Consider the following 25,276-nt stretch of genomic DNA (forward strand, 5'->3'; position numbering starts at 1 on the left):
ACCTATACAATAGAGAAGTCAGATGAACAATCAGTGGTTGTAAAAAGTAACAGAATTTCCTGTGATCACAAAGCTTGTTTACATCCAGACATTATTCCTTCTGGCTGCAGGTATCTCTGGTTTGATCTTGTTTTAGAACTGAGATGTGAAAAGGTTTTCTGGCTTTGCTCATCAGAATATCTTTTAATGGGATTCTCCTTTGTCTACTCCTGACTCAACTTATCTCAACTTCCCCAATTTGGAGTCTCTGAGTCAGAAATCAAAGCCATCCCTGGGGCCGGGCGCGGTGGCTCAAGCCTGTAATCCCAGCACTTTGGGAGGCCGAGGCGGGTGGATCACAAGGTCAAGAAATCGAGACCATCCTGGTCAACATGGTGAAACCCCGTCTCTACTAAAAATACAAAAAATTAGCTGGGCATGGTGGCGCGTGCCTGTAATCCCAGCTACTTAGGAGGCTGAGGCAGGAGAATTGCCTGAACCCAGGAGGCGGAGGTTGCGGTGAGCCGAGATCGCGCCATTGCACTCCAGCCTGGGAAACAAGAGCGAAACTCCATCTAAAAAAAAAAAAAAAAAAAAAAAAAAAAGCCATCCCTTATGGTGGCATTTGCTTTGCAAATATCCCGACAGTTAAACCATTATCTAGGGTACAAGGCAGTCAGGCAAGTGAAGAAAAGGTTTAAAGCTTATTCTTAAAGAGTCATAAAAAAGTTAAAAGCAGGAACCGGTTGCTGGCAGGGGGTCACTCAGTCTAGCAGCACCGCATAGTTTTAGGCCCAAATGATATCGTAGTTGATATTAGAAACTGATCATCCATCTTTAAGTTCCTTTTTTCCGGATAGCTCAACTGCCTCCAGTAGGAAACTGTGTTTGGGATCAAACTCACCGTATAGTGAGACTCACGCCTTTTGGGGGTCTCACACGGGAATGTTCTCCACAATAACAAGTCTCAAAAAAACCCCAAGTATTTAGCAAAATGGAGATTTCTTTTGTAAAACAGTAAATGACTGAAAGTAAAGCAATCGCAACTGACCAGTTTTGTGGGAAAAATGTTATCTAATGCATACTTTGCAGCTACTCTTTATTTAATGCATGTAAGCTACAGAAAGGATGTTATTTATTGAAGAGGTCAGATTCTAAAATGCCTGTGTACCATCCTTGAAAACATGACTTCACCATGGTATCAAGTAACTAGAGGAGAAACCCTAATCAACATTCAAGAATGCATAGGCAGGGTGTACAATTGCAGGTGATGATCATTGAGAGAAGTTAAAAATAACATGGTTTATTCTGAAAAATTTGGTCGCAAAATTGAATGCCAATTTAGTTTTCCTTCTTGAAAAATACTATTACATGAAAATATTTTAAAATTGTAATTATATGGCTCTCAACATATATATCATAAAAGTAAGTAGCAGAATATCAGAGAATAGCAAGTAGAACAAAAAAAGTGCCACATTGCTCTTTTAGCAGTGAAGAACATCATAGTTCATTACATTGTTTTTAACTTTGATGCATAAAGGATTGCAGGTTGAAGAATACTTTTGAAAATCTTAAGTATAACCATGAAGGATTTTATATAGAAAATGTACATAACAAAAAAAGGAAAAAATGAAATCACATAAAACATAAGCCATGTAGCAAATGAGAAACAGCAAATGAAACCACAAGGAAGCATTTAAAAATAATAAGCAGAAAGAAAGTTGTCAGGTAGAATAAACATATCAATTCTGACAATAAACTCAAATGAGCCAAACTCCTACACTAAAATGTGCACGTTCACAGATGGGTCATAAAGCAAAAGCCCAACTATTTGTGGTCGACCACTGATTTCTAAAATAAAATGATTCAAAAGGTTAAAAAGAAAGTGATGTGTAAATTGAACTGGAGAAATGCAATCTAAGTAAATAGAGAGATGACAATATAAATATCAGACTAAGTAAAATTCAAGGTAGAAAGCATACTAAAAGCACAAAGAGACTTGTGGCATGCAAATTATAATCTTCATGAGTCTATACGTGCTGAAAAGCAGAATGTCAAAATAGATACAACCCTAACTGAGGAAACAGATATACACAGAAACACAGCAGATTTGGGAGGATTTATTCTACTTTTTAAATTTTTGACAGATCAACTAGACACTAAAACAAATAAGAAAATAGATGATGAGAAATAGATTGGTGAGGAGAGCCACAGCATCCCTGAAGAGCTCTGATATTGCTTTTCTCTGCGGGCCAGATCTTACCATAGGTGCCACAGTCACTCAATTGGAAAACTTAAATGCAGTGGGAATAATTGGATCCTGAAGTGGGGTCAAGTGGCAGCACTCAACTGTCAAAGGCAAGGTGGGTGTAGTTACTGTAATGAACAACAGAGGCAAAGAAAGAATCAGAATACTCCGACTCATGCAGATCTATAGCATTTGCTGTTTAATTACCATGTTCTTAGAAATGAAATAAACAGAAAGCCTACTAAAATTTTACTTGATCTGTAAAAGCAGAAAACTTTCTGGTCAAGTGAAGAAAAGTGTAACTTGAATTACATCAACAGAGAATCACGACTCCTCAATTAATTCTCAAACTTGAGCCAGTTTACAGACCTACAACCCCTTAAATGAAGGAGAGGCTGGGTCACCGCTCCTTCACTTTTAAAAATGTATATGGTTACTCTTTCTCTCATCCTTTCTAAAAGAGACCTTACAGCCTTTTACCAGGGTACCTGTGCATTGGGAAAAAGGAAAGTGTCAGACCTTTCAGGTACTATTGGGACAAAGGTTCTGAATTGACCTTGATTCCAGGAGACCAGAAATGTCACTGTGGCCCTCCAGTTAGAGTAGGGGCTCATGAAGATCGGGTAAACGATAGCATTTCAGCTCAGACTCACAGAGGGCCCAGTGGGTTCCTAAACCACTATGAGACTATTTCCCCAGTTCCAGGTGTAAAATTGGAATAGACACACTTAGCTGCTGGTAGAATTTGCACATTGGTTCCTTAACCTGTGAAGTGAGGGCTACTATTGTGGGAAAGACCAAATCATAGTTAATTAAAACTGTCTCTAATGAGGAACATGATAAGTTAAAAAAACAATACCACATACATCAAGGGCTTAAAAGATGCAGGGGTGGTGATTCCAACCGCATCATCATTCAATTCTTTTATTTGGCCTAGATCTTAGAGAATGATAGTGGCCTGTTGTAGGCTTAACCAAGTGGTGAATTCTACTGCAGTGGCTGTACCAGATATGGTTTCACTGTTTGAGCAAATTAACACATTTCCTTGTACTTGGTACATAGCTATTGGACTAGAGAATGCCTTTTTCTCCATAGCTTTCCATAAGGCCCATCAGAAGTAGTTTACTTGTGTCTGGCATGGCTAAATATACCTGCACTGCCCTACCTCAGGGGCATATCAACTCTCCAGCCTTATGTCACAATTTAGTTTGCAGAGGTCATGATTATCTTCCCCTTTCACAAGATATCACCCTGGTCCATTATGTTGATGACATTATGCTGATGGAACCTAGTGAGCATGAAGTAGCAATTACTCTAAACATATTGCTAAGACATTTGCAAATCAGAGGATGGGAAATAAATGTTACTAAATTTTAGGGGTCTTCTAACAACGAAATCTCTAGGGAGCCAGTGGTTTGGGCCATATCAAGATAGCCCTTCTAAGATGAAGGATAAGAAGCTCTGGTTGCTCCCACAACCAAGAAAGAGGCACAATGTCTAGTGGCCCTATTTATATTTTAGAAGCAGCACATTCCTCATTTGGGCGTATTACTTCAGCTTATCTACTGAGGGACCTAAAAAGCTGCCAATTTCAAGTGGGTCCCAGAACAGGAGAAGACTCTGCAACAAGTCCAGGTAAGGTGCTCTGCCATTTGGGGCAATGGTCCAACAGATTCAATGGTGTTTGAGGTATCAGTAGAAGACAGGGGTACTGTTTGAAGGCTTTGACAGGTGAATCGCAGCAGAGTGCCTTAGGATTGGGGGACAAAGCCCTGTCCATCATCTGCAGATACCTACTCTCCTTTTAAGAGGGAGCTCTTAGTTTTCCTTAGTAGAAAATTGACACTTGACCAGGGGCCACCAAGTTACCATCTGACTTGGGCTTCCTAAATAAATTGGATGTGCACAGCAGCACTCCATCATCAAGTTGAAGTGGTATCTACAGGGTTCTGGGACTCAAGGACTTACACCAGGGTTTTCAGGCCTTTAGCCTCAGACTGCGAACTACACTATCAGCTTCCCTTGTTCTGAGACTTTCAGGGACTTAAGCTGAATGATGCTAACAGCCCACAGACAGACTTTCATGGGACTGCTCACCTTCCATAATTGCATGAGTGATTTCCTCTAATAAATCTCTTTATATGTCTATCTATTTACCTACCTATTATCTATCTATCTATCTATCTATCTATCTATCTATCATCTATCTTTCATTTCTTTGGAGAATACTAATACAGATTTCTTGTATAAAAATGAATGAGATTGCATTTCTCCAAAATATTTATGAATTGTTGATTAAAGATTATTTACGCACTTGGTTCCAAAGAAAATAAATGCCAAAACATAGGTCTGGTGTGTGGTGGCTCACACCTGTAATCCCAGCACTTTGGGAGGCTGGGGAGGATCACTTGAGGCCAGGAGTTCCACACCAGCCTGGCCAACATGGCAAAACCCCATCTCTACTAGAAATACAAAAATTAGCCAGGCATGGTGGCACATGCCTGTAACTCCAGTTACCCAGGAAGCTAAGACAGGAGAATCACTTGAGCCCAGGAGGCAGAGATTGCAGTGAGCAAAGATCGTACCACTGCACTCCAGCCTAGACAACAGAGGGAGATGTTGTCTTAAAAAAATTTAACATGACTGGGATAAAAATGTCAACAGGTCTCTATCCTTCACTCCAGGACTATGCAAACTGATTTTCAATTCATATAGAAAATGGGCCAGCAATATTAGTGAGGAAATCTCTAAACGTTGAAGAGCAGTGAAAGGGACCAAGCTCTATCTCAAGATAAAGACATACCAGGAAAACTCACTATTTGAAGTAGGGCAGTATTGGCACATGAATAGTCAGACCAAAGGAACATTAGTAGGATGTTCAGATACATGTAGTTTCAGATACACGTAATATGTAGAATCCGTTTAAGGCAGTATCTCAATCCAATGGGAAAGAAGATATTATATGTGTGTGTGTATATATATATATGTTTAGCAAATGATATTGGTAAATGTTGGAAAAAGAATGGTGTTGGGGCCATGCTTTATGTAGTAAACTAAAATAAATCTCAGAGGGAATTACTGAAGGAACTGAAGTAAAATATGGTCAAATAATTTTACAAGTTTGAAGTAGAGACTTCATTTATAGAAATGGCTCAAAACCAAAGATATAACACATAAATAAGGGTGATAAATAACAAAAAATTAAAATCCTATGTGGAAAAAAATGGGGAACATCAAGTGAAGAATAATAACCTGTTTTAAAATGTTGGTAACTGATATAAAAGACAAAGGACTTGTACATGGATATACATAGTAAAATTCCAATAATCTAAAAAGACAGCAATTTGGTGATAAACTAGGTAAAGATATGAACAGTTCAGTAACAGTTAACAGAATAAAATACAAGTGGTCCTTAAACCATTTGTACACTCTTCCTCATGAAAAGTGAAATGTACATTAAGACCACAGTGAAATGCCATCTTTTATTCACATCATATGGCAGTAATATATAATTTGGCCAACATAAATACTTTCACACATTGCTAGTAAAAATGAAAAAGAGTATGTAAAAAAGTTGGCAATATTTATCAAAACCACAAATTAATATATCCTTTGTCTCATCAATCTTACCTCTAGGGATATATTTTATATATGTGTTTGCTCACACAAAATATAAATATGGTTACAAGGTAATTCATTGCAAATTTGTTTTTAATTGTGAAAAATTGGAAACAAGACAAATGTACATTACTACAAATTTGATGAAATAGAGTACATAACAATCACATGGTGGAATACTACACAGCTGTAAAAAAGGAAATAGTGAGATTGCTTTCTAATGATATAGAAAGATCTCTAAGATGTTTTTCTAAGTGAAAAAAAGCAAGAATATTGCAAGTGAAATTTTTCTTTACAAAAGAGGAGGAAATAAGATTGTATATGTGTATTTGCTTATAATTACATAAGGAGATACATATACAAGAAATGATAAACATACTTACCCACAAGGAGGTTGTTAGGGAGTAGACAGTGGCAGGCATGAAAATGAGTGAGACTTCTTAATTCATAGCATGCATGCATTATTCCAATATTTAAACTAGGTAAAAGCATTATATGTTCAAAAGAAAAGTAATATAACAAAGAGAAAAATGATGAAATACAAACTGAGAGAAATGTTTGTGAAATGTGTCACCCTCTAAGGGTTAATTTATGAAGTCATTAATATAAAAAAAGTTTTGATAGTCAGAAAAAGGCCTTTTTCTCCTGCAAAAAGGATGGCTGAAGAAAGTAAACAAACAGTTCACTAATAGAGATACAGATGGCTTTTAAACATGCAGATATGCTCAGATTAACTCATAATTAAAGAAATATATATTTAAATAGAAATAGGATACTAATTTCCAACTGTCAGATTATACATTCCTGGGATTGATATCTTAGTACAACGGGAATATAGAAAAATCACAAGTCTTATAAACAGTTTGTGGGGTGCTAAACATCTACGGTGTTTTTGAACAGCAATTGGTGAAATCCATCAAAATTTTAAATGCTCCTTTACTTGGAACCGATAATTTTACTCATAGGTTTTTGTTTTACAGGTAGATCCACATGTGTACAAACACATATGCAGAGAGATATTCATTGCAGCATCATTTGGAATAGCCAAATAAAACAAAACAAATTTTTATGCAAACATACAAAAAATATGGGAATATTAATAAGGTGGATCTCTCTATTGCTGTTATGGGATATTTAAAAGTGCTAAAAAGTAAAGGGCAGAATAACACATAACAAAAGTTTATTTTAAGATATAAACAAATACATGCACACATATATACGTTAGACTACATCTGAAAGGTTATATAAAATATAAAATATATTAGTAGTGATTACATCAAGAATGAGGTCTTACTTTTCTGTATCTTATCTACCTATCTATATATATGTTTACATATATATATATATATTTATGCTTATGCTTCAAAAAATTTTTACTGTGTGCCTGTTACTTTTTAATAAATTAAACTACCTAAAATTATGTAATTAGAAATGAAAGGAGATCCAGACAAACAAATGCCATCCCTTAGAATTAATTTTTGGGTGTTAGTCTTACAAACTATTCAACTATATCCTGGAGGAATCTAAATGCTCTTCCAGGGAGAAAAATTTTGATAGTTTGTGTTTATTCTGTTTTGTTTTGTTTTGTTTTGTTTTGTAAGCAAGTTCTCTATTTTTGTATACATTTGTGGGGTACAAGCGTAATTTTGTTACATGGATATAGTGCATAGAGATGAAGTCTGGGCTTTAAGTGTATACTTCATTCAGAATCATGTACATTGCATTCGTTAAGTAATTTCTCACCATCTATCTGTTCCTACCCCGCCAGCCTTCTGAGTCTCCGATGTCTATCATTGCACACTCTATGCACATATGCAAGTTCTGTTTTGAAAAGAGCTTCTTCCTGGCAGCTGGATGCCAGTACCTTCCGAAGCACATGCTAGTGCTTCTCAAGCCTTGAAATCCATACAGATCATCTGGGGATCTCATTAAAATGCAAGTTCTGGTTCAGAATTATCTTGGTTAGTCAGAGAATCTGCATTTCTCACGAGCAGGTGATGCTGAGGCTGCACCACACTTTGAATAGCAAAAAGTCATCTTCCCAAAAAACATAAATGAACCTTTTTTTTTTTTTCCAGTGTGCCCTTAATTTATTTTGTTATTTCATCACAGTTAGGAACTGTTCACAAACTCAGATGAGAAAGCTATCACCTTCAGCAAAGGGCAAACACTGGATTAGAATTTTTCCAAATTGGCTTTTGGCTTGTACTCCGCCAGGTAATGAGATGGTTTTCAGCAGAATTCTGTATCTTATTTCCCTCATCAGAGGGGTTGTGTACTTACTATTCTCTCCAAGCCTAGATAATGACATGCAACAAGCCATCAGTCGTTTAAATTGCCAAAGACGTGATTGAAGAATGAGGTCCCTCTACTGAGGGGGAGAGCAAGAAATAAAAAAAAAAAAAAAAATGGAACCTGACCAAGGTAGATTTGGGTTAAGGAGTGACCCACTCCCTGCTTCTTGATTGGCTCTGAAAGATGGGAGTGCGTGGGGAGGGGACATAACAACAAGGCCTCTAATTGCCATGACTGATTGAGGCACAGTGATCAGGAGGAGCACTATCTATATACACACTGCAAATGTTCTGCATCTAACGAGGGAAGCCTCTGACAAATCCACTTACTACCTGGTTACGGCATATCCAAATGGACCGAAGTTCAAGGTTTTCCTAACAGCTCTTTCCAAGACCTATGAAAATAAAAGATGATGAGATTTCAGAGAACAGCCCAAGGTGGACCCCTCCCATCTGTGCATGCAGGTAGATGAGTGAACGCAGCCTAGGAATATGAAAACGAAAAGGGCTCGTTTTTACTTCTTATCAATGACTCCTGACATATGAACCTGTTGAGACCTGGACAGCTGCAGGTGTGTTCACATCCTTCTTCAAGATGACCCAGGGTTTCATGTCAGAGACTGTACATATTTTGACTGGATAGATGAAATTATTCATATTTTCAGGATAATGAAATTAAGAATAATGCTAGAGTGCACATAACAGTTTAGGTACAAAGATGATCATTATTGCATTTTTATAAGAATAAAAATCATAGCAACAAAATAAATGGTTCATGATAGGGTATTAACTAAAACAATTATGGTGCATCAAGCAATGGAGTACTACTAGGAAGTTACTAAACATCATGGTTCCAAAAATATGTGATGGAATTTTTAAAAAGTAATGAGCTTATACTTCATATATGTATAAGTAATGAGCTTATAGGACATATTTATTCATTTATTTTCTATGTGCAAAATGGCAGTTTCTTTTTTCTTCTAATCAGAAAAGAAACATAAATAACAATGCCGTTAGAGTTGAGGAATAAGGTGAGATTAGCATTCTGGGGGTAGGTAAGTGACCTTCTTTTGAATAAGGGCTAGGTTATATCAGTCCCAAAGTGTATCAGGGCTACAATCCTACCTATGTTCATCTGAGTGGAAATGCAGAATAATGCGATGTGGTGTGTCAACTTCTGCCATAAGCTATAAAAATAATGTATTCCAAAAAGACAATAATCATTCCAAACTAATGTTGTGCTAAATGCTACTTTTGGAAAGGGGATGATAATTTTGCCCTGGGAGTGCAGCCAATGAACCCAATCCCATTTTATTTATGTTTCACTGTGTTTAGGATTGTTCTTCCTGCCCCCAATGTTCCAGAGGCTCTTTGATATTTACGAGCTTTAAATCTCTTTCTCTAAGCTGTTTGGCATTTAGGGCCTGGCATTCTCAGGCTGCCTTTTTTTTTTTTTTCCTGAAAGTTTTAGGAAGTTGCTGTCCCTGCAGTTCTCTCTGAATCAGAAACTTGTTTCCTTCCCGGACCAAAACGTTGTAGTGGCAACAAGTTGATGAGTTGACAAAGATTAGAGCAAAGCTTGAAATACAAGAGGTGGCTCAGGCAGAATATTCATGAATTTTTATGAGTTTAACATGTGTTGAAATGTATCGTTCCAAAAGATACACTGTATCCCCTGGTTTCTGTAAATATGACCTTATCGAGAAATAGGATCTTCACAGATGTAGCCAAGTTAAGATGAGATGATTAGGATGGCCCCTTGATTTAGTATGACTGTTGTCTTTATAAGATGGGAAGATACTCAAGAGAAAACAGACTCAGGGAAAAAACTATGTGAAGACAGCAGAGATTGGAGCCAAGAGCTGTAAGTCAAGGAATGCCAAGCACTGACAGCCACCACCAGATGCTAGGAAGTGGCAATGAAGTATTCCTTGCTATCGGTTTCAGAGAGAGCATGGCCCTTGATTTTGATGCCTTGATTTTGGACTTCTAGGCCCCCAGAATTGTGGGACAATGAATTTTGATTGTTTTAAATAACCCCATTTGTGGTATAGTACTTTGTTATGGCAGCCTTAGGAAACTAATGCAGATACAATGAAATATGCCAAGTCAGTGATAAAAATGATGACCATGTACTGAGTATATTGGCATTTAGCATTTAGGTTCCTTAATATTTTCCCAATGTAAAAAAAGCCCCATCTGTGGATATTATCAATGAATGAGGAAAATACAGCTCACTGAGGTTAAGAAAAAGATTAGATACAGAGAATTTATTTGGGAGGTGATTTCAGAAGCAGGTTGAAGGAGTGAAGAGATGGAGACGGGAAAAAGAAAAGGTCTGGGAAAGGTCTATCATAGCACTGGTTTCTAGAGTGGACAGCTGGAACAGACTCCTGCTGGGACATTCTAAGAAACTTTACATATAATATACTTAATAACTTTCCTTCTGAAAGATTGGAGGTGGGGCATCCATCCATGAACTCCATCACCCATTGATTAGGACTTGCTCTAAGGGCATCAACCCCATGCCTGCCCGGGCTGCAACTAAGCTCAAGCTGAGAGAGCTCTCATGGCTTTGAAGAGACTCCTGAAGCAAACAAACAAACAAAGAAACAGACAAGGCAGGTGCTTAAGGACTGAAATTCATGGACAGGTCCAGATTAATTTAAACTGGTTGGATATTGCATCCCTAGGGTTACAGTGAAAACGGGGATTGGCTTAAGACAGCTGTGTGACTCAATTATAACCAATAATAGAAACAATTTTCAACAGTTGATTGGAGAAAAGTCTGTTTTGTCTGTTGGGCTTGGAAACATGAGAATGTAAGGTCTGGAGTATCGGAATCCATTTGTGGCCATGAGAGAAATATCAACACGGGAAATGAGCTGCAAGAGAAAGAGAGAAAAGCTGGACCCTCAGGATATTGCTTGAGCTGATGGAGTTCATGGTGCCTAAAGACAGACTGGCAGCCTGAATTTTTACCTAGTGCAAGCCTATATATTTCCTCTTTGCTAAATCAGCTTCCAATGGAGTTCAGTTTCCAATGGAAAGACCTTTGATTCTGTGTTAATCAGAGGTTGGCCCCAGACCAGCAGCATCAGCATCACTGGGGGCTTGTTACAAATGCGGATTCTCAGGCCTGACCTCAGCTCTGCTGAATTCCTGAGTGTGAGGCTCAGGAATCTGTATTTAAGAAGCTTTCCAGGTGATTCTTAATGCCTGTCAAACTTTCAGAACTACTGTCCAACAGAAGTTAACATCATTGGTAAAAGAAAGAAAAAAGCATCAACATCTAAAAAACAAAACAAGAAAACAAACTAATGCAATTTTAAGTGTAGTTTGATAATTGGACCAAGTTATTTTCACTATATACAAAATATATCTAGGATCCAGAACAATCACAATAACTTTCAGAATTTCAGGGTGACTTAGAAGGGCACTGCTGTACCAACTGCATATATTTTTCATTTTTCCTTATTAAAATTTTAGATGTATCTGCACAGCTCTGCCTCATTAAAAGGCGTGAGAGCTGAAAAATGAAGACAAGAGCTGTAGATTTATTTCTTTGTCTTTTACTTATTCTGACCCAATCCAGACACCAGAACAATTACAGTGAATTTTTTAAAATTCTTTTTCTCATAGCAAGAGTGTCTGATGAAATTGCATTTATATCCTTTCAGCCCCTTGGGTTTGCTAATGCTACTAAATAGAGTCTTCTTTCACACCTTGAATGGTAAAAAATAATTATGTTCTGTTGTCAGATTCCGTGAAAATCATCACTCTTAAGAATTATTGGAGGGAAATAAAACCCTGAATTTGATAATATTGCCTCTAAAGCTATATAAGAAAACAAAACTTGATTTATTAGCCAAGCTCATGGATGCAGTCAAATCTTGTTAATTTGCTACTGTTTGGGGGAAGACCAATGTTTATTAAAAAAAAGTAAGAATTATGAACTTTTAAAGAGAAATAGAGATTTCTTACTTCTATCTATGAATGTATTAATAGATTTTTTTGAATAATCAGAAGTCCAGACAGATCCTTTTTATTTTATTTTTATTTTATTTTATTTTATTTTATTTATTTATTTTTGAGACGGAGTTTCGCTCTTGTTACCCAGGCTGGACGGCTCACCGCAACCTCCACCTCCTGGGCTCAGGGAATTCTCCTGCCTCAGCCTCCTGAGTATGTGGGATTACAGGCACGCACCACCATGCCCAGCTAATTTTTTTGGATTTTTTAGTAGAGACAGGGTTTCACCATGTTGACCAGGATGGTCTCGATCTTTTGACCTCGTGATCCACCTGCCTCGGCCTCCCAAAGTGCTGGGATTACAGGCTTGAGCCACCGCGCCCGGCGATCCTTTTTAATTCCTAATTAAGATTTGCAGAATTCACTACGTGGAAACACGGAGCATTTAAAGTCCAAAAAAAATGGTTGGCTTTCTGAAATTGCTTATGTAATGCTTCTCTCATACATTGTACTATTCAGTTGCAGGCAAAATTCTTTCATCACATTCTGGGCACACAGTTAAACTACATTTCCCAAGCTCCCTTGCAGTTGCTGAGGCCATGTGATTTAACCAATGAAATGAGGGTAAAGTGTTATTTGCTTATTCCCTGTCTGGTTCCTAAAAATATCTCCCGCACAATCCTGATCCTTCACTCTCTCTTTCCCCTTGTCTGCTGACCAGAGGCTGTAGAGTGCTTCAAGACCCTATTGCAGAAGTCTGCATACTACATCTGGTGGGCTGACCTTTTGTTTTTATAAATAAAGTTTTATTGTAATGCAGCTATGGCCATTCGTTCATGTATTATTTATGGAAACTTTCACACTACAGTGGCAATAGTTGCAACAGAGACTGCAAGGCTCACAAATCTGAAAATATTTACTTTCCTGGCTCTTTAAAACTCATGTTTGCTGACCTATGTCCTAGGACATTGTAGAACCAATATACAGGAGCAGCCTAGATCCCTGAGTGACTGCATAAACTAGTCTCCTTTGCCCCTCCACTGACATACATTAGGTTGCTATATGACCATTATTTTTTTAAGTTTTATTAAATATCAAGACTTGGGGTATAAAAGCAGATGCAAATGCTAGTCTTTGTAGCACTTGAATTGGGCTATCTAAATGATCCTTCATAATGGCCCCCCTCTCCTCAAATATTTAAGCTTTAGTGATGATGATAATGTTGTGAAACTGACCTCTTTATCACCCCAAGCTCTCCCACACCCTGTGGTGAATGCAGAGCCTCCTAGAGCTGTCTTGGAATCGAAGGTATGGAGTAGGTGAAGATATTAGCACCCTGGCTGCTCCCACAGGGGCTGAATCTGCAGGAGGTAGCATCAGTATCAAAGGGGAGGTTGAATGATTGGGGCAAGTGCAGGAGGATACTGATTACTCTCATTATTTATAAATTGTATTCCTGTGTTGGCATCTGTTCACACTGAAAAGAAAACTTTTAGACTAAAACCTGATTACAAATACCAAAACTGTGGGTGGGTCCTTATAAAATAATGTTTTTATATGTTAGAAAATGTCTCAGCTACAGTTTTGGGGCCAGAAGAACTTACTTTTCATAAAAAGGAGAAATATTTTCCTGTTCTCTGTAAAAAGAGCATACTATTTTTTTTCCCAAGCCCTTTATTTTTCAATTCCCATGGATTCAATTTGCCCCAAGAGCTCTGAAATGCTTGGATTTTATTTTATGGTCTTTACTGCAACACACATTTGCTATATCCTTTTTGTATTTTGCTCGTATCATAACTCCTCTGGAATGAATCCTAGCATCTCCAATGTTATATTCTGAGATATGGGAAGCAGGCTAGCCATTTTCTCTACATTAATAGGCAGAAAAGTTCTATCCTCGGGGTAGCTTTCTGATTGCCGACTATAATAACCAGTGTCACTTACACAATAAAAAGTTTTATGTGAATTTTTTTATTGTCTCCTCCTGGAAAATTATAGTCATTGCTCATCCAGCAGATGTGTGAGGCCACAGGCTGAATGCATCTGTTTCCCCTTTACACGGTCAGTCAGGTCCCTATCCTAGCAGACAGGCAAATCTCCCAAGTGGTCATTGTAAATCAAGTATAGGTAACAGGACAGAGTTTTTGTAAACATATTTGTGGCTCTGGTCCCTCTGATAAACTGAACTTTGTCCATATTTTGTTAGGTATGCTTGCAGAGGACTTCCCCCTTTCCGGGTGTCTTAGTAGGGGTTCTGCAGAGGCTGACCCTGAGTAAGAATTTTAGTGCAGATAGTTTATCTGAGGGATGATCCTAGAAAGCATGGTAGGAATATGGGAAAATGAGCCAGAGAAAAGAAATCAATCAACAAAGAGTATTTGCTCAAGCCAGCCACCACTGTGGACAACTGCAGCTCAGTCCCAACTGGGAATTCTAGAAACCCCAGGCAGAGCAAACCCCATGCAGAGCATGCCTGTCTGACAGCTCTGTTCGTCATTGGTGGAGAGCTGCCTGGTGGTGGTGTCAACCACCAGCTTGGTACAGAAGGGGGCAAAGAAGACTTCTTAGTCTAGAGAAAGCCCTTAAGTCAAGAAATGCAGATCCTGGGCTTCAAAAGTGGAGCTTCTGTTCACTGACAGATAAGGGCATGGGATGTGGGCAGGTGCTGATAGCACGCGCTGCACTTGGGCAGAGGAATCACCATCCCCTTAGGGCTTTTACTCAGGTCTGAGTTAATAATCAATGCCTTAAACAAAATTATCTCCTGGGCAAAATGGTTTTGAGGGCATTCTTCTGCCTTGATTTCTCCCTTAGTCAAGAGTGGCTTTGTAGATCAACAGGGTATATCAGTGCCGAAATAATCGACCTTCAGGGGACTTGGAAGGACACTTGTATTCTAGTGTTTCCCTCCCTGGGACATGACACCTCAAATTTCAAAGTTCATCAGGCAGTGTTTGTCCCTCAGTTAAATTACAAATTTTCTGGGGGCACAGAAAGTCCATTACAAACTTAACCCTCATTCATCTAGAGTGAATGAGCCTATTGAAATGCTTTCTGGAGATGTTTGATACAGGAGGGGCAGTGGATGAGAGGGGTGTGTGATGTGGTGAATGTGGTGTACATTTTGTGTGTGTATGAGTGGCCTGTGTGTTAAGTGCGTGTTGTGATATGTCTGAATGTGTTCCCATGAGGACTCTGGCAATCAAACATCATACATGTGTATGTGGGTTTCACTGAGGGGAGTTCTAAGAGCTTCTCCCTAAGGACTCTTCCACTTTGACCAAGAGTCCCTTCCAGTGTCTTATTTTGCATTGCGTCTGGTTCTCTCTTCCCTTCATCCAAAGCTGTTGAATTCCTGCTGCTTTCAGATTAGCTTCAACCATAGCTGCTCCTGACTGGGCTGTGAGGGCAGCTCTGAAGTGCTCTTACATTCCCAGGTAACTCAGTAATGGATTGTTGTTATGGATCTCTAGAGACCAGGAGAAGAGGCTCAGGCTTTGAGCCAGTAGTCCAGGTACCATGAATGCTGCCTAATTTAAGTGAAGATTGTATAAAACAAGTGCCTTAAGGAAGAAGGCTAGACATTTCCAGAAACTTAAAGCGACTGAAGGGAGTGTACCTGAAGAGTTAGAGTAAACTGGGGAATTATCTATTTCCTAACCATAGTGCCTGCCTTGTTTCCAATTTCTGTACATCCAGAAAGCATTTCTATCTTGTCCTGACAACGAGTAAAGAGTGTCATGATCTTTCAAAACTGAAAACACTGATGCAACCGAACCAGTGGTTCTCAACCCTTGCCACACACTGGGATCACTTGTAGGGTTGATGCATCCTGGGCATCAGAAATTTCAAATATCCCTAAGCAATTCTAATGTGTAGCCAGGGTTGATAGCTGCTGCACTGAGCTACCTCAAGTTCAGAGAGTGTCCTGGCTATTGTTGCGATGCTAATTGTCACTTTAAAGTGAACATCTCTGAAACGACATTCATGATTTACTTCTAAATACCCAAATCTGCTCCTCATAAAGTCTTTCATTTGCTTGGGGAATAAAGCTTGGAGTCATCTCTTTCATACCACATATTCCATCTGTCAAAAAATATTGAAAGCTCTGCCTTCCAAATGCATCTGGGAAATGATCCCCTCTCATCATCTACACCTTTACCACCTGGTTCAAATTAACAGTTGTTTGCTCTCCTGTATGATTGCACTAGCCTCTTAACTCATCTTCTACATTTGTGTTTCTCTCAGTCACAGCTCACACAGAAGCCAGGTGGGACCTATAAAGCCTAAGAAATCACATCCTTCCTCTGTTCAAATTCCCTTCAATAGTTTCTTTTCCTACTAGGAGTAAAAGTCTGAGTCTTGTACATTCCTATGTGATCCTCTCTCCCAGCTACAAGGAGAGGGGATATGGAAAAAAGGTTTTTATTAAGAAAGTATGAGAGTTGCAGGGTGAAACAAAATTAAATAATTGTTGTTGGACTTTGCAAAGACTGTGCTATGCTAAGGATCATTATGAAGTCTCCAAGCATATACTGTATGCATCAGTTTCTAAACTCAGCAAAGAAAACTTTTTGAATAAAGGTAACACCATCTGCTATAGTCCAGATGTTTGTTCCCTCCAAATCTCATGTTGAAATGTGATTTCCAGAGTTGGAGGTCGGGCCTGGTTGGGGTGATTGAATCATAGGGCAGATCCCTCATGAATCATTTAGCACCATCTCCTTAGTTACAAATGAGTTCTTAGTTCACAGGAGAGCTGGTTGTTGAAAGAAGCTTGGCTGCTCCTCTTTTCCCTCTTGCTTCTACATTCACCATTTAACACACCGGCTGCTGCTTTGCCTTCTTGCATGATTGTAAGCTTCCTGAGGCCCTCATGTGAAGAATATATCATGCTTCCTATGCAGCCTGCAGAACCATGACCCAATTGAAGATCTTGTCTTTTCTTTTCTCTTTTTTTTTTTGAGACAGAGTCTTGCTCTATCACCCAGGCTGGAGTGCATTGGCACGATCTCAGCTCACTGCAAGCTCTGCCTCCCAGGTTCAAGCGATTTTCCTGTCTCAGCTTACCGAGTAGCTGAGGTTACAAGCACACGCTACCACACCCAGCTAATGTTTGTATTTTTAGTAGAGGCAGGGTTTCATCATGTTGATCAGGCTGATCTCAAACCCTTGACCTCAGGTGATCTGCCCACCTCAGCCTCCCAAAGTTCTGGGATTACAAGCATGAGCCATCGTGCCTGGTATAAGGCTTTTTTCTTTATAAATTACCCAGCTTCAGGTATTTCTTTATAGCAACAGAAGAACAGCCTAACACAGCATCTGTTGACATTGGTGTTAACCAACTTTGCCTGCCTACAGGAAAGGGAATCAGACAGTCCTCACGAACTTCATACATTGACAGAAGCAAAAAGGGCCATGAAGAAAGTGAACAAATTTCTTACTTGCATGGCTGGTCAGGGATATGGGCAGAGTGGTTGGGTTTCTGTGACTTTCTATGTTTTGTTTTGTTTTTAAATAATTGAATGTTTTGGTTTCTAGTTTCTGTATTTGATAATAAAAGAACATTCAGTGTATTAATTGATTTTTCTATATGAAAAAGAAAAGATTTAGCATGTCTTTTGTTTGTTTAGAGGGAGTTTTGCTCTTGTTGCCCAGGCTGGAGTGCAGTGGCACAATCTCAGCTCACTACAACCTCCGCTTCCTGGCTTCAAGCAATTCTCCTGCCTCAGCCTCCTAAATAACTGGGATTACAGGTGCATACCACCACACCCAGCTAATTTTTTGTATATTTAGTAGAGATGGGATTTCATGTTGGCCAGGCTGGTTTCAACCTCCTGACCGCAGGTGATCCATCTGCCTTGGCCTCCCAATAGCATGTCTTTTAAGAGTAGTGGTGACATGGTTTGGATCTGAGTGCCCACCAACTATCGTGTTGAATTGTAATCCCCAGTGTTGGAGGTGGGGCCTAATGGGAGATAACTGGATCATAGGGGCAGAGTTCGATGCCATATCCTGTGATAATGAGTGAGGGAGTTATCCTGAGATCTGGTTGTTTTGTATTTATGTATGTATGTATGTATTTATTTAGAGATAGAGTCTCGTTCTCTCACCGGGGCTGGAGTGCAGTGGTACAATCTCAGTTCACTGCAACCTTCACCTCCTGGGTTCAAGTGATTCTCCTCCCTCAGCCTCCTGAGTAGCTGGGATTACAGACACCTGCCACCACGCTGGCTAATTTTTTTGTATTTTTGGTAGAGATGGGGTTTCACCATGTTGGCCAGGCTGGTCTCCAACTCCTGACCTCAGGTGGTCCACCTGCCTCGGCTTCCCAAAGTGCTGGAATTACAGGTGTGAGCCGCCACGCCCAGCAATCTGGTTGTTTTAAAAGTGCGTAGCACCTCCCCACTCTCTCTCTTCCTATTTCGACCATGTGATGTGACTGCGCTGGCTTTGCCTTCCGCTTTGAGTACAAGTTTTCCCAGGCCTTCCCAGCAGCCAAGCAGAAGCCGCTTTTCTTCTTGTACAGCCTGCAGAACCATGAGCCAATGAAACCTCTTTTCTTTATGAATTACCCAATCTCAGGTATTTCTTTACAGCAGTGCAAGAACGGACTGATACGTGTTGTTAATATGGGTGGGAGAAGGTGAATGGCTAAGATAAAACAATGACATCTTATATGTTTAAATACCTTTTTAAATTTGAAAAGACGAGTCTCGCAAAAGTTAATAAACATATTTTGCTACTTAGATGGACACAAGAAATACTATTTGAATATGCTAAGAGGCCTTAAAGGAGAAAATAGTACTTAAGTAAATTGGTGTCAATCACAAGTGTTGGTCATGATGAGACTGTTTACCGATAGCTCATTTGTTGGACAGAAATCAGCTGGTTTATGGACTTCCTTGATATTGGGCATGTTTGTAACTGGTACAAGGTATGAAATCACTGTTTTCTGGGATTGGTGTAGAAAGAATAGCTTCTATCCCTGTATGGCCTGAATGGCTTTGACAGTGGTAACTTTTTGAAACTCTGAAGTAGCTTTAAAAACCTGCCATTCTAACTCATGGAAAGTAATGGAATTCAATTTGGCATTAACATGCTATGAATTTGACAACTAAAACACAAGCTTCCACCTCCACATCAGCCATCCCTCGGGCCCTTCTCTTTTATTTTCAGGCCCCAATGTGAGGCCAAAGGAGCTCAGTCTGGGATCTATTATGTAACCCAACTGTTTGCTTCTGAGATCCATTCCTGCAGCTGTTCAAATGGCGCTGTTCTTTTCTTAAAACTCGGTTGCTCATCCCATTCGCCAGCTGAGCTCAAACAAAGAGCAACAGATGACATATTTCTACAAACAAAATATGTTTGTTTTGTTGTAAATGCATAAAGAGATCAATAAACTTAAGCCAAACTTTGCAAGGCCAGAGGTGTTACCAAGAAAATGACATTATAGTCGCTTGACAGAAAAAGAAAATGATGTTTGCCAAAGATAATAAAGAGAGAGCTCACATTTTCCCAGTTAACATTCTGTAACCAAAGAGGAAAATGCAGCACTGTGCAGAAGGAATACACTTCTTTGTGCCTTTGAAACCAATGGATTTCTGTTAAATGCCTATTATAACAATTAGGATTGCTTAATGTTTAATTATACATCAACAGAAACAACCATTATATTCATTATTTACTGAGGCTACTCTGCTATTTTTGAAATCATCCTCAAATATCATTTGGTTTACACTTCTCACTGTCTTTGGACAGTTAGTTTTACAGATATATGTACTGGGCTTAAAAGATTAAATGTCTCCATCCTTCTTGTTTACCAATACAATATTTATATAGTAGAAGCTTTCCTCCAATTAATCATACTATGTGAGTGTTTGATCTGGAAATCCCCTTTGAGCAATGGAGAAAAAAAGATAGGAGTGAGGTCAACGGATGTGTGTGGCAGATAGTAAGTATGCATTTGGAAGAAGAGCTCAAGAACCTACATTCAGGCATAACTAGAATGTGAGGAAAGGAAAATAAACGTTGCCTAGTGGAGAGAAATAGGTCAGAAAGAGAAGTTTTTGTTTTGTTTTGTTTTGAGACAGAGTCTCACTCTGTTGCCCAGGCTGCAGTGCAGTGATGCAATCTCGGCTCACTGCAACGTCCCCCTTTTTAAGTGATTCTCCTGCCTCAGCCTCCCAAGTAGCTGGGATTACAGGTGCCCATCACCACACCTGGCTAATTTTTGTATGAGAAGTAATATATTCTTTCTATCAAAAAAAAAAAAAAAAAAAGCCTCTTCCCATTGTCCTAAGTGAACTAACACAGAAACAGAAAACCAAATACCATGGGTTCTCACTGTAAGTGGGAGCTAAACATTGGGTTACATGGACACAAAGATGGGAACGATAGACACTGGAAGCCACTAGAAGTGGGAGAGACAGAGGAGGCAAGGGCCCAGAACTACCTATTGGATACTGTGTTTGCTACCTAGGTGACAGGTTCAGTCATGCTCCATACCTCAGCATCCTGCAATATGCCCAGGTAACAAACCTGCCCATATACCCCTTGATTCTAAAGTAAAAATGGAAAAAGAAAAAAGCCTCTTTTTCATTTATGGGATAAGGATTTGAATGCCTACTGTGGAGCATGTAAAACTGTAGGACCTGGGGAATCAGCAATTAATAACAACAAAAAATAAATTTCCTGCCCTCTTGGAGTGTACTTTCAGGTTAGAAATAGTCAACACACATGCAGAAGGAAAATCACAAGTGGTATATGAAATAGTAATATCTGTGGAGAAAAATTTTAAAAACTTGAATACAGAATAGAGGAAGAGGAATAAATAACTAAAATATTAAATAGGGAGTTAGAGAAGACCTCATATCAACTGTGATATTTGAACAAAGACCTGAAGGAGTGAACCTTGCAGATAATACCTGGAGAAAGAAATTTGAGTTTAGGAAACAGCTCTTGAAGTGAAAGAATACCTGTCATGTCCAAGGAGTAGCAAGGAGGCCAGTGTGATTGGTCAGAGTGAATGCAGTGAAAAGTGGTGAAGAACAAATACAGAGAAGTAATGGGAAGGGATTGGGCTGCTGAATAGAGCTAAGACAGCTGTGCAGTGTGTGCACTGCACAAAATGCCTATTGATGGAGCCACCGCTCTACTTGCCAACGTGTGACCTCTGGTGCAAGGTTGCATCTGTCAGTGTGGGTCAGAGCAATTTCATTCTTACAAAGGCACTAGCCACATTATCAAGGTTTAGTCATACAAAGCTGAGAAGGCACAGAGAGGGAGCCACTTTAAAAAAATTGACAAAAGTTGCTTATAAGCTTCTAAGCCATGGTGATGACCTTGATTTTAACTCAAGGGAGATGGGGGCCCACTAGGCAGTTTTGAGCAGAGGAGTGACATGACCTGACTTGTTTAGCAGGAGTACACTCTCAGCTCTGTTGCGGATAAACTGAAGAGGGCATGATGAGATGCTTGGAAACTAGCAAGCAAGTCATGAAACTAATCCAGCTTAAAGTTAATGATGACTTAAGTGAGCGTGGTTGTAGCAGATACAGTTAAAGTGGAAGTGGTGGGATTTGAGGTGTGTTTTGGAGGAAGAGCCAACAGAATTTCTGAATGGTATAGACTTGAGGTGTGAGTAAAATAAAATGATCAAGGATGACACCACATATTTGTACTGATCAACTGGAAGAATAGGGTTCTATTACAGAAATGGAAAGTCTCTGGAAAATCAGGATGAAGAAGGGAGGTGAACATAAGGAGGTCAGTTCTTGACATACAAGGTTTGAGCTGCTTCTTAGCCATCCAGATGGAGAGTTAAGTAAGCATTTGTATATATGAGTCTGAAGATCAGGGTAGAAGTACAGATGGCAGATATAAATTTGAGAATCACTAGTGTGCAGATATCTTTAAAACAAAGGCAGAATGAGGACCAGAGAGTAAGTGCAGATGGACAGAGAAGAGGTATCCATCGTGAATACCTTGGGACTTTCCACAATTAAGAGATTAAAGAGATACAAGGACTCGCACAAGAGGCTGAGAAGAAGCTGCCAATAAGACAGAAAGAAAACCTGAAAGGTGTGAATTCCTGGAAGCCAAAGAAAATTTTCGAGGAGGACTGAGCTAGCTGTGAAAAACGTCAATTAATATTTACCAGGCATCTACCATAGGGCTTGGCAATATGGAGAGAAAGTTTGACATTGCTGGAGCAGTAGAAAAAAAGCCTCATTAGAGTGGATTTAAAAGAGAATGAGAAGTGAGTAATGGTGGAGCTAGAAGAGTACTGGCTACTTTTGAAAGCAGTTTGGCTATGAAGGAGAGGAAACAAATAGCACTGTAGCTGGGGGAGGAAGTGGATTGAGATATATTTGTTTTTTTTCAGATGGAGAAACAAAACAACTTACTGCTTCACTGGCAAAATCCAGTAGAGAGGAAAATGTTGATGAAGCAGAAGAAAGAAGAAAAACTGGTGCAATAATGTTTTTGGAAAAGCATGAAACATGGAATATAGCACCTAAGCTAAGTTTAGTCTTAGCCGAAAATTCAGTTGAGTATTCCACAGTAACGGGGAAGACAGGCTAATAAACACAGATGCAGGTAAGTGAGTAATTGTGATGGTGGGAGCTTATGCAAGTTCTCTTTTGAATGCTTGACTGTTTTCATTGAAACAAGGAGTTATATCATCAGCTGAAAGTGAGGACAAGGAAAGATATACTGGCTGTTTAAGAAGAGAGGAGAAAGCATGAAACAGTTGTCTAGAAGAGAAGGGGAATAAATTGACTAGACAAGTAGGGTATCATTACCAGGCAATATTACCGGCCAGCTGTTCTCAGATAAATGGGTACATAAGATTAGTAGATTGGGAGGCAAATTTAATCAGGGCTGGAGTTTTGCCAAAATAGTAAGTCAAAGCAGAAGAGAAACAAGAGAGTTAAGAGAATAACCACAGGAGCATTTCTGATTGACTCTACAGATTAAAACAGGTACATTCAAATATGAGGACAAGAGGAGGTTTGTGACTGTGAAAAGGTGGTAAGAGTAAAGGTCCTGACCGAGTGGGTGGTGAATTGTTGGAGTAGAGGTACTAGAGAGAAGGCTCAGAGAAGGGAGGGAGATGCTTGAGATGAGATCATGAAGGATTTGTACTATTGGTGATAATAGTTGTGACCACAGGAGTGAGTGGGAGTGAAGGATACAAAGGAGGTCATGGGACTGACAGGCATCCAAAGAATTTCTACAACAGTGTGTTTCAAACAAGAGGGTTACACTTACCTGGGGTGAGGGTGGGAGAGGTTGAACATGTGTTTTTTGTTTTTTTTTTAAATAAACTTAATTTTATAATAGTTTTAGATTTTCAGAAAAATTAAGATAGTATATAGTTTCCATATATCTCATACTGTTTTCCCTATTAATATTTTACATTTGTGTGGAATATTTGTTTCCATTAATGAACCGATATTGATAAAGTATTACTAACTGAAGTCTATATTTTATTAATATTTGGTTAATTTTGATCTGACGTCTCTCTTCTGCTCCAGGATACAATCAGGATTTCACATTCATTTAGTTGTCCTGTCTCTTAGGCTCCTCTTGGCTGTGCTGGCTTTTCAGACTTGCCTGTTTTTTTTTTTTTTTTTTTTTTTTTTTTTGCTGACCTTGACAGTTTTGGGCACTACCCATCAGCTATTTTGTAGAACATCCCTCAAATAAGATTTGTCTGATTTGCATTTTTCTCAGGATTAGACTGTAGTTATGGGTTTTGTAGAGAAACCCACTATACAGAGGCAAAATTTCATTCCTTTTGCATACCAAGGAAACGTGCTACCAACAATGGCTTCTCACTGCTGATGTTGACCTTGGTTACCTGACTATGGTCATTTCTGTCAAGTTGCTCCACTGCAAATTTTCTCTTTTATTTCCCTTTCCATAATCTATTCTTTGGAATTAAGTCAGGATCTGCAGCCCACACCTAAGGAGTAGGGAGTTATGCTTGAGTGCAGAGTAGTTTTCTAAAGTATCTGGAATTCTTATACATGGAAAGGTTGTATATTTTTCTTTATTTGTATATTTATTCAATCGTGTTTATATCAGTGTGGATATCTATTTTATACTTTGGGCTGTAATCTGTTACTATCTTACTTATTTTGTTACACAAACTGCTTCAGCCTTGGGAGCTCTCTCAGCGCCTGTGATCTTCTGATATACCGCCATTGTTGTGGGGCTTTTGTTTGTTTCTCATCATTTACCTTCTGGTACTAAAGTGTGCTCCAGAATCATCTTGTATTTTTCTTCTGGCAGTCCTAGAATGAGCAATTTCACCAAAGAACTCTGGTTCCCTTTATTAGAGAATAGAACTAGAAACAAAGATCTGGACTCTCAGTTTGCTTTCTGCTCCTGGTGTGCTGTTGCTTCTAGGCTCTCTCAGCTGAACATTTCTGTATGTCACCGCCTGTATCTATAACAAGCTAAACACAAATTCATGCTGATGTTACATGGATCCTTCTAGCCCTCTCCACTTGCTTGTTTGAAACCTCCGTCCCTGTTGGGGCATTTTCAAACTGGGAAGTGTTATTAGCATTTAGAGGGCAGGAGTCAGGGAAGTCAAATGCCTTGACATTCAAGCAATAGTTTCACATAAAGGAAGAATTTTCTCTCCTCAAATAACAATGGTACCCCCAATGGAAAACCCTGATGTTTGTGGACATCAACAACCCCAAGAATTCCAACAGAAATAGCATTGTATAGAGTCACACTGAGTAGGAAAAAACACTTGAAGTTATGAGGGGAATAGCTACTAGCTGGGTGAATGCTTTCAGGGTGCAAAGTAAGAGAAAGACTGCTGATACAACCAACTGTTTTGATTGTATTAGTGGCCTCAATTCTTCAGCACCCCCACCCTCTGTGTTCAGGTCTTTTTGAATGTGGCCCTGCAACTTTTCCTTTCAAGGGTAAAATCTATTTCCCTATCCCTTGAATCTGTGTTGGTTTTGGGAATTGCTTTGGCCAACAGAATGCAGAGAAAGTGATGTCATATTTGTTCTGAGCCTAATATTCGAGCAGCTTTGGGCGTTTCTGCTTCTTTTCTCAAGCCTCCATGAGAACACCATGAAAACATGCCCCAGCTGTTTTTTAAGAGGATAAAAGAAACAAGGCTCAGAGC

At 39.2% G+C, this 25,276-nt stretch overlaps 1 protein-coding gene across 6 annotated transcripts in view; it reads left to right on the top strand.

The window, feature by feature from the left end:
• Positions 1-25,276, top strand: part of LOC120367937 (uncharacterized) — a 769,718-nt gene that overhangs the window by 500,136 nt on the left and 244,306 nt on the right. For all 6 annotated transcript variants that reach the window (XR_012519294.1, XR_012519296.1, XR_012519295.1 and 3 more), the window contains one exon: positions 22,499-22,713. The gene's annotated coding sequence lies outside the window, so the exon portion shown is untranslated. The remainder of the gene's footprint in view (positions 1-22,498; positions 22,714-25,276) is intronic.

The sequence above is a fragment of the Saimiri boliviensis genome, chromosome 9 (assembly GCF_048565385.1).
Source record: "Saimiri boliviensis isolate mSaiBol1 chromosome 9, mSaiBol1.pri, whole genome shotgun sequence".
NCBI classification, from domain to species: domain Eukaryota; kingdom Metazoa; phylum Chordata; class Mammalia; order Primates; family Cebidae; genus Saimiri; species Saimiri boliviensis.